General features: G+C 37.3%; 2 protein-coding genes across 4 annotated transcripts in view; both read right to left on the reverse strand.

The window, feature by feature from the left end:
• Positions 1 to 10,036, reverse strand: part of LOC134527233 (glutamine synthetase 2 cytoplasmic) — a 617,039-nt gene that overhangs the window by 383,112 nt on the left and 223,891 nt on the right. The window lies entirely within an intron of this gene.
• LOC134527234 (zinc finger and BTB domain-containing protein 14-like) overlaps positions 1 to 10,036 on the reverse strand; it is a 121,026-nt gene that overhangs the window by 87,986 nt on the left and 23,004 nt on the right. The window lies entirely within an intron of this gene.

Below are 10,036 nucleotides of genomic sequence, written 5' to 3' on the forward strand. Positions count from 1 at the left end.
TACAAACGATCGTTCTAAAACCCATAATTTTAAATAATAAACATACTCGATCAACTCATTACATTAGTGACTGCAACGGAACATAGACTGTCAAGAATAAAAAAAAAAATATGTGTGCGAAGACGTGACGCGACCTTGGCGACGCCTCAAGATAAACACCTGCACCAAAGCACTTCAACATGCAAGACAAGCACCCATACCACATACTATTAAATTAATTAAGACATTATTAACAAGTCGTTTCGTCACCTTTACACGAATATATATATATATATATATATATATATATATATATATAGAAAACAAATAACTTAAAAAAACTCATGTAACCTTCAATTATCAATAAAAAATAAAGTCAATATATATTGTAATGAATTTTCGCTTGTAGGCTAATAGAACATATCAAACTTTAAAAAAAAATTAACTCACATCATATAACTTCTTTCTTTCAAAATAATAATATTATCTATAGACTCGTAGAAAGTAGGTACGATGCTCTGCTACCATTTTGCGACGACTGGTTGTTTTTATTTATTAGTTGATATGATTTGACTGTTACTGCTACCAAATAACAATAAAATTAATATTTATATTATAAAATTATTTGTTTATGTAAGTAAAATGCTTGACTGGAAACGTGTCAGGATAAACCAGCCTCACAACAGAATACACCTTATAATTACGAAAGTACAGAGGAACTTAGCTTAATAAATGATAACAACATACGTATCTTCATCTATTAGTGGTGATATATTTAGAAAATACATTTAAAGCTAAGCAAAAAAAACAATGACTCATCTGAAGAGGTAAACAAAAAAGTCATAAAATACTCATTAAAATTGAATATTTTTTATCGATAGTAAACCTAGGGTGCACCCAAATTACAGGCTAATAATGTTAAAAATTACTTTATATTAGTTATTTAGTTTTTATAACAGATTTAAAAATAATATTCTATCCTTAATTAAGATTTTACTAATTGAGTCTATAACTTTAAAAGTAGATTAATAACTTATTCAGGAACAAAAATACTTAATTTAAGTAATTAAAGTCTTTTCGGAAACATTAGATAATTAATATCTTTTGCCCAACATTAGGCGACGAAAGTCTTTTTCTTTTGTAAGCATTAGGTGACGAAACGTTTGGACGACAAGCAATAATAAAACTTTATTAAAAAAAGGAACGGACTTAGCTGAAGATGAGAAATATCCGTGACAGGTTCAAGACGAAAACTTGTACATCAGCCGACGCAGAACCAGGCTTCCCGGGCCGACAAGTACGTAGATTAAATACAATATTTTAGAAGGCCGGTTAAAGAATAACCCAAAACGTGAAGAACGTAAAGAACTTGAGGATCCAAAACGTTAACCTCCTGCAACATAAGGTTGCAGAAAAACAAATATTAAATCTAAAAAGAAAACAAATAAATTAAACTCTCACTCTCTCTCATGCTTTCTCGTGAGTTAGCGAAATCGGAGGCTGAAGTAATTTACACTGAACTTCACTACGTCGTGGAAAACCAAATAAAAATACCACTTCTATAATTCTACACGAGATGTCTAAAAAAAAACTATGGTGCTAATAAGTACAGCAATCAATCACCATCACTGACTGGAGCCATCTTGGCGAATACCGAGAGCAACGGACGAAGCGGGTAAGTAATAATGAAACAATGGAGCATCGGAAGCTTACAGAACTGCCACCAGGTTGCGTGGACGGTACCAAAAAATGCTTCAGGGAAGAAAAAAAAAGATCAAGAGTACAGATTTTTTATATGAAATCATGTGAAGAAGCGAGGTAAAACTGCAAGCAACTGCTGACAATCACGTGGGCAGCACGCCGGGACACGGCGGACAGGCGGGCGTTACTAAAAAAAACTCTTAGGCTAGCATAGGACATCCGGCGAAGAAATGGAAGGCTTTGACTGAAGCCAAAGGAAAACTAGAATTGTATCCTTAATGGAATATAAAACAAAATTTAAAGTAAATATCATTAATAAAATTAAATTAAAAAAACTAACATTAAGTTAAACATGTAATCAAACACGAACAAACATTATAAGGCTTAATATAAAATAATTATTAGGTACAGAAAGCAAAAATATTTTTACTATTTTACAAGTGCCGAAACATGAAACTGCACACCTCCAGCAGACGAAAACAAGATGGTGGCAATGCCGTCTAGTAGGTGGTAGCTCCTGGTATCATGTACTGAACATAAAACGACGAATCCATGATGGACGTCAAGATCAAGGTCAAATTGCAAGATCAAGGTCAAATTGCAAGATCAAGGTCAAATTGCAAGATCAAGGTCAAATTTCAAGTTCATGGGCAAATTTCAAGTTCATGGACAAATTTCAAGGTCAAGGTCAAATTTCAAGCTCAAGGTCAAATTTCAAGGTAAAGGTCAAATTTCAAGGTAAAGGTCTAAGTTCAAGGTAAAGGTCTAAGTTCAAGGTAAAGGTCTAAGTTCAAGGTCAAGGTCATATTTCAATGCCAAGAGTCGAGGTCAAAGGTATGGTGAACAGAAAATTATACTAACATATCATCAGCACACACTAGCAGAATTAAACAAAATGGTGGTCTCCAGCATACGAATACAAGATGGCCGACATGACGTCATACTAGTTGACGATATATACCTTGTTATTGGTGGTGGTAGGTCAGTCTGTAGGTGGCTTCTGTGGAGGAAGGATCTGTTTTTTTTTTTGCTCTTAGCGGTTTCGTACCAAGGACGGGAATCGATCTAATCAAACAGTATTCTAATGAAGTATTTTTTTGATGAATTTTGGAATTTTTCTCGAATCTCTATCATTAAAATTACGAATTTTCAAGATGGCGGCCGTAACGAAAAGTGCCACGGTGTTTTTTAAGATTTTTATTATTTAATTTTTTAATGATTTTTAAAAAATTTCCCGATTTTCTAACATAAAAATTACGGATTTTTAAAGATGGCGACCGAAACGGAAATTGCAACGGTGACGTCATACCATTATGACATAATCCATGATGACTACAGAGGCTTATCCTTGGCTGTAGACATGGATGCTTAAGCCTCTATATGGATTTTGAGTTCTTTCCAAGGCTAAAGTACTTTGTGGTTTTTCGAAATCCTAATTTCCGAATTTTTGTGGAAGAATACGAGAAAATTTTCCTCAAAACGGTGACTTTTGAGTCATTTTTGAGAAATTTTTGAGTCCAAAATGGCCGCCGTGACGTCAGAATGTAAACAATCTTCAATGAATATCCTGAACCCTGGCGCCGGACATCCATTTACATACTACTATTATGAAACAGTAGAAAACAAATCTGTTTCCTGGGATTCTTTTTCTTATTCGTGTTTATCATGAAAGCATAAAATGTCACTAATTTTGTTTAAAAGGGCTATTTTCTTACACTGTGCGAACATGAACATAACGTGCTCCACTTAAAGGTTTCGGAACATTTATTTTCCAATATTAAAAGCGGAAACGCAATAGTTGAAAATTTCCGATGCTTGCGTTGCGTTTTTTGCGACTTGCGTATTTTTTTAACAGGTACCTGAATTCGTCCTTACTGAACTTTTTGCGTTATGAGTTTCTTGCGTTCTTGAGTTTCTTACAAGGCTTATAAACCCGGCCTTTGACGTTGGACTTGCAGTCGAGATGTCTTCGGTTGTAATCCCGGTCATGATATCACGAAATCACTCCTATTAAATGCTGGGATGGTTTCTAATTATGGTCCATTGCAGATTAATTTTCTGACTTTCCTGATTGATAATGCGTGTGTATGTCTCTTAAGGACTTGGTTGCCGTGGAGACGTCCCACTAAATATACTTGAACCAACAAAACTGTAGCAGCTGGCCGAGTCAAGCCCGCCCCTGACACCCACCACGCCTCATGCCTCACGGCTCACATCCTGCTTCATCCCGTCAAACACCGGTGACGCCCTCTGTGTCACTTCCGCGCTACACCAACACCGCGCCAGGTAATCCCCAGGGGAGAGGAGCTGGCGCAGTGACCAACACACCTTCCCCCTGACCCCGGTGCATCACGGCATGTGTTGGGATGAATACCCGCTGCACTTCTCCCAGAAGCCCTGAGCCGTGTCGCCACTTGTCACCGACTGAAATGACCTCGCTGTAGACTGAAATAATCATGTATAATTAAATCCTCCAAGATATGTTATGCTAGTGCGATGTGCTAAATACTCAACATTCTTTCAATGCACGTTTCGTTATGGGTACAAATTTAACCTTTACTGCATCTTACATGTACCCACATGTAGGACAGAAAGGTGCAAAGGCGGAGGTGAAAATTTCCACTGCAGTCTCGCCGAGAGAAAGAGGGGGTACCTCCCTCGAATGAGGGGAAGGAGGACAAGGAAGCGGGAAGGAGAGAGAAGAAAAGAGAAGGAGTGGGAATGTGGGGAAAGGGGCCGCAGCTGCTCGCACGTGCCGGTCACATGACCCAGCTCGAGGGGCAGACTCCATCTGGCGCTATCTCGCATCCCGCCAGTTCCCTCTTCGTTACATCCATACGCTACCGCTCTCACTATGCTCAACTTAACGTCTTTAGATAAAACAAACTTATGTTATCTATATTATTGTCTGTCTAGTGTAAACCGACTCACTTCTGAAAGTTCTCCGCAGTAGTACTACTTTACCTTCTTTACCTACTTGATCCTCTATCACCATTGTTCTGTCAACCGTGTTTGTAAACAAATCCAGTGTTCGTATGTAAACATCACGTGATACTTTGCAGGTGACACTTGCGAAATGAGTATCACTAGTACACTACTTTAGTTATCCATAAAAGTGGGGAATATTTCATAGCTAACCCCTCACAGCACCAACATAAAAAAAAAAAAAATGAACTAGTCTTTCAGTACTCCGAGTGATGTGTAAAGATCTAACTTCGGTAACGAGCAAATTCATGTGTTCTCATGTAATTCATTTTGCCAATGAACTAATAGGTAATACGAAACTCGAACACGAAATTTAAAGTAAAATTCTTTAAAATAATGCCTAGTGTGTTAAATATACTGATCAAAAAATATTCGCTTTACAAAAACATACCAAAATTTCGAGACACAAATCACAATCTTTCTACGCCCGCTGCTAGAAATCGCTGTATGAATCGTAAATGTTGCTTGCCACCTCCATGCTTAGGTATCAGCACTGCTTCGATATAACTTGAAAAAAAAAAAAAAAACTAAACCCCGGCTTTGGACCTGATTTTCGAAAAAGAATTTTACTAAAATACTGTCCATCTTGTTAAAATTCACTAGAAAGTAAATTCTATAAAGTTTACGCAGAGTTAGAAGTTATAATTCTATGGCATTGGTAAAATATTAATCTGATACATTAAAAAAAAAACATTTATAGCACTAAGTATGTGTTTGTATATTTGTTTTTGTCTAAATGACATAAATCAGCCTGTAAATACTTCCTACAAACAAACCTTAACATTATTGAGCTGATATTACACTACAAAATATAATATTATTTGATTAAAAAAATAAAAAATATACTTCCAGTGGCAAGATTTAAACCACGTCCTTGAGATCATCAAACGCGCGCTCTATCGCTGTGCTACCGAACCTATTGGCATATTGCAAGGATAATATGTATTATAATCATTGTAATGCCAATTTTATCAGGTATTTTAAAACTTTAGATTACATTTTACTACGACTATTTTACCAGATACATTCCAGGGTAGTTTCACTATCATAAATTTATGTTTGGTATGAGGCCCTACAACTGACCTAGCACCGGTCTATTGTTCACTGCGCTTCGCACCAACTGTGGGAACTAGCTGGTGTAAACAGTGGCAGCTTGCGGTTGTTTTAAAAATTGAATACCCAAAAGACACATGATTTTATTACAGTTATAATTCTTGATTGTAATTAAATGTATGTCATACTTTAGGTCAGATTAGTCCCCGATATCTGAAATCTGTTTTGTAGTGATTTTAAAATCATCTTCCAATTGCCTGTAATTTATTAGCACATTTACAAACAAGTTTTAGTGTGTGTGTGTGTGTGTATGTGTGTACACACACACACACACACATATATATATATATATATATATTACGCAGGCAGATACAGCTGTTGAAACAGCTACGTCACAAGGCTTTGTTCGAATTTTATGCAAAATTATTTAAAAGTACACTGGATCTAAAACCTGAGGTAGTCTCGTTGAAATACATTTAGGTAAGTCGTTTTCGTAAAATGCGTAATATAAAAAGGTAAATTGCCAATGGTCAGGCACTAGCCATGCACGTGCTAACGCTAATATGATAGCCCAACATTTAATTACTGCAACATTGCAATACTCCTACTGTTTACAATGACAGTTAAAATTTTTTAACAAGTGTCAATACAGGCAAAGCATCGCCACGATGTATCTGTTGGCGAGATCCCGAGTTAACCGGCAACGCATGAATGTCTACAAAACTACCAAGAGGGTCAGCACTGACAAATGGTTTGCATTAATACCAACCAATTTATCAGGTAATTGCCAAGCTATGAGCCTATTTGCATATTATAAAAATTAAGACATAGGCCCTAACTGTTTGAGAAGAACTACTTGGGCTCAAAGCGTGTATTTACATCGCTTGGGTGTTATTTGGTACAGTGGTGTTATTTTGACGTTACAGTGTGCCCCACCCAGCCAGTGACGGTCCTTAGGAGGGGCGGTGGGGGATTATTCCCCCCCCCCCAAATCATTAAAATAACTGCAGATATAAAATAATACTTTTCAAGACGTCAGAAATGCGTTAACATTATCTATTGAGTAATTGTTTTTCACAATTTATGACTTCATATTTAACTTGGAAGTGATCCATGCCTGCCACCCAAAACTCTCCCGTCATCACCACATCTCTCTCTCTCTCTCGCTATCTCCCCCCCCCCAAGCCCCTTACAATAAATGACTCCTCCTTAACCGGCATCGCTTCCCTCGTGCGTGCATCAGTCAGTGGCGTAACCGAGGGGAGGGGTTGGCGATGGCCCTGAGAACCCACGCTGCGGCAACAGCATCCTGTCATTATGACCAGCGTCGTTTGCCTTGAGTGGGCAACTCGTGAGGTAATGGTCCCCGCCACGAACCCAGCTTCCTAGAACTCGTTAATGACGAGCTGTACACTTTCCGCGACCCCGGGCGTGCGTGTAGGCCAACCAAACATCCCCAATTGCAAAAAAAAAAATCTCCGCTCATTATCGAACTTGAACTCTTTGAGCTCTCTATAGTCACCCTGATGATACGAAGCAAGTGTCGTATACTCGTGCTTTCGATTCAGAGTTTTAATTATACTTTTTCAAGTGAAACTTCTTTACATCTGGTAGGGTAGGTCGAGGCGATGACATCAGCATAACTAAAATTGAAGGAAACGAAAACTGGATCAAATTCCTAACAAAAAACACAGATGGCAAAAGCTGCGTGGTATAAGATATACAACGCAAAATAGAAAAGCATATGTTTAAACTCGGTTCCCACAAGTTAAACGTAAAAAAATAAAAAGATTTTGGCACCATACAACAAAATTTTCAAAAAGGAATTTAACCAAAACACTCGCAGACTTGGTCAAATTGATTAAAAGCTGTTATGATTACGTTTAACTCTGCCCTGATCCCGCCTAGATTGCAGCGCAATCGCCACCATGACATTCCACATCAAGCTGCACAGGAGTACAAACTGTATCAGTTAATAATAACTATATAATTTTTACAAGATACGGAAGTATTTTTCACTTAAATATATTAGTAACACGACTCCCAATGAGTACTTTAATAGAGAAATAAGCACAGAATTAATATAATTTTTTTTTTTTAAAGTAATCGTTTTAGGCTCGTTTCTCAACTACGGCACGGAAAATTAAGAGTTTTTGCCATTCCACACTAGACGAGGTATTCAATAAAAAACTTTTACAGTTGGTAATATTTGATAAACACTCGTCATGAATGCGTTTTGCTTGCCGTGGAGTCTCTACTGTTGCGGTTTGTCAGACTGCAGCAGAGTTGCTCAATTACTCATTGCAAACAAACTTACAAAAGAATATTACGTTTTTTTAGCCAATACAAAAACAAATAAGCGTCGGATTGACACAATACTTTTGGAATAATGTTTTACGCATTGTTTCATTTCTAACGCACGCAGTCAAAGAAGGATGCATTCATCGCTTCATTAACAAGGCGGGCGTATCGAAGTTGTGCGACCTTGAAGGTGGCGTCTATCTTAGGCATTTATTTGCGAAAATGTGCGACAAAACTCTATATTTAACTTTATACTCACAGTAATATGTTAGAAAGTTATAATTTACATATGACGCTTTTACGCTTAAAACTGCAATTGTATCCTTGAATACACTTACGAATCGCTTTGTATAATATTCTGTACAAACACTTGTATGAAATAATTTATGGTCTGGAATAATTTCATTTATTGTGTTTTCTAAAGGCACCAAACTGTTAACTGGCACAGATGTAAATTAGTGTGTCAACTGATAATTTAAAAATCTTGCACGGTATTTTTGGCCCACAATAAACATTTCCTTCCCCCTGATTTATGCTAGTTATGTTTATAATAGAACATTGTGTAAGAAAGATGACAGATTTCATATACAGCAATTCAACTTAAGAATGTGTTATGTTGGTGGAGCAGTGATTCTCTGCACGCGAGGCCATGGGTTGGTTAGTAACTGTGCTAACCCAGGACCTCGGCCAAAGACGACATCCTGCAGCCCGACAGGGGCGGTGGATGAATGCTCCCCACAGAACCATGCATCCACCCCGGATCGTAGCCTGATGAGTGCAGGAGCGGCAAAGCGAGAGGGAGAGACAATACCACGTCGTGCCAAACCCACAAAAAAAATTACTTTTACGTGAAACTTACAAACTAAATATATTACTCTTCTCTTGAATTGAAAACAAATGGTTAAAGGCTTTAAAGTGCTGTTATAAATTTTACTTTAATAATTTAGTTTAAAACGTGAGTCACAACGGTGACTGTAATTTCTCTGTTTAAATATAACGTAAAAAACACTGTGGCGAGCGGCCGAGCTCGGTGCGTCTCGTGGGTCATCCCCGTCAGCTGGCCACTCCTTGTTCCGTGACGCAGGTTGCGCAAGACTGCGCACAGCACATGCTTGGGTCATTAGTCCACTCACGCCGTTGCTTATCTGATAGCGTCATCTGGAAGAGTGCTTGGCTAGAGTTGCCGCTAGAAGGACGCCGCCCTCGAAGAACGCGAGTAGTCACTAGCGATACAGCCGGCTAGGGACAGGGCTATCTGTCGCTAATACTTTCGTTACAGATAAGGAGCAGCACCCGAATGCACTGGTGGCGGACACGGACTTACTATAGAGGGTGTCACTCAGATTGCAGTACAGAGCAAATGGCACCCACTCTTGACACATTCATACTGCCCAGCTTGGTAACATTCAAATTATTAGTTTGTTTATTATATATTTGTATAAATATTTGTATTTTAATGATTAGAGTATAAAATATAATATAATTTTTAAAATTTATTTGTGGCATTTTCTTAGATCATAAAATAGTATATATTGTCAGAATTACAGTAACAGTCAATTTTAAAACAGTATTCCAAAATCTCATTATTTAACAGGAGATAATATTTTTAGCGGTCCGTCACTATTAATAACAAGGCATTCCATTAAATTATGTCCTATGCTCAAATTGAGAAAAAAATTTAAATAAAGTTTTGTATAAAGTAATTTGACGAATTGGTGAAATAAAGATGGCCGCTTTCAATTACGTCTCCTTATAAGCAAATATTTAATATTATCAGACTATTCTCTAGGTGAAATACAACAAGAAAACGTATTTTCGAAATTCTCATTCAAAATTCATTTGGGGAGAACTGGGCTCGTAAGGGATAGCCCAATTAGGTTTTATTACAGTTTAATTGATTACTAATAATAACATTAATAATAAATAGTTGTGCTTAAAATGTCCGATCTCAAATCAGTGGCACTTAAAAATGTTTATTCTCAAGTCACTCAATGTCTGTCAAGTTCTGCAGTTCGCA

Source organism: Bacillus rossius, chromosome 1, assembly GCF_032445375.1.
Source record: "Bacillus rossius redtenbacheri isolate Brsri chromosome 1, Brsri_v3, whole genome shotgun sequence".
Lineage (NCBI taxonomy): Eukaryota > Metazoa > Arthropoda > Insecta > Phasmatodea > Bacillidae > Bacillus > Bacillus rossius.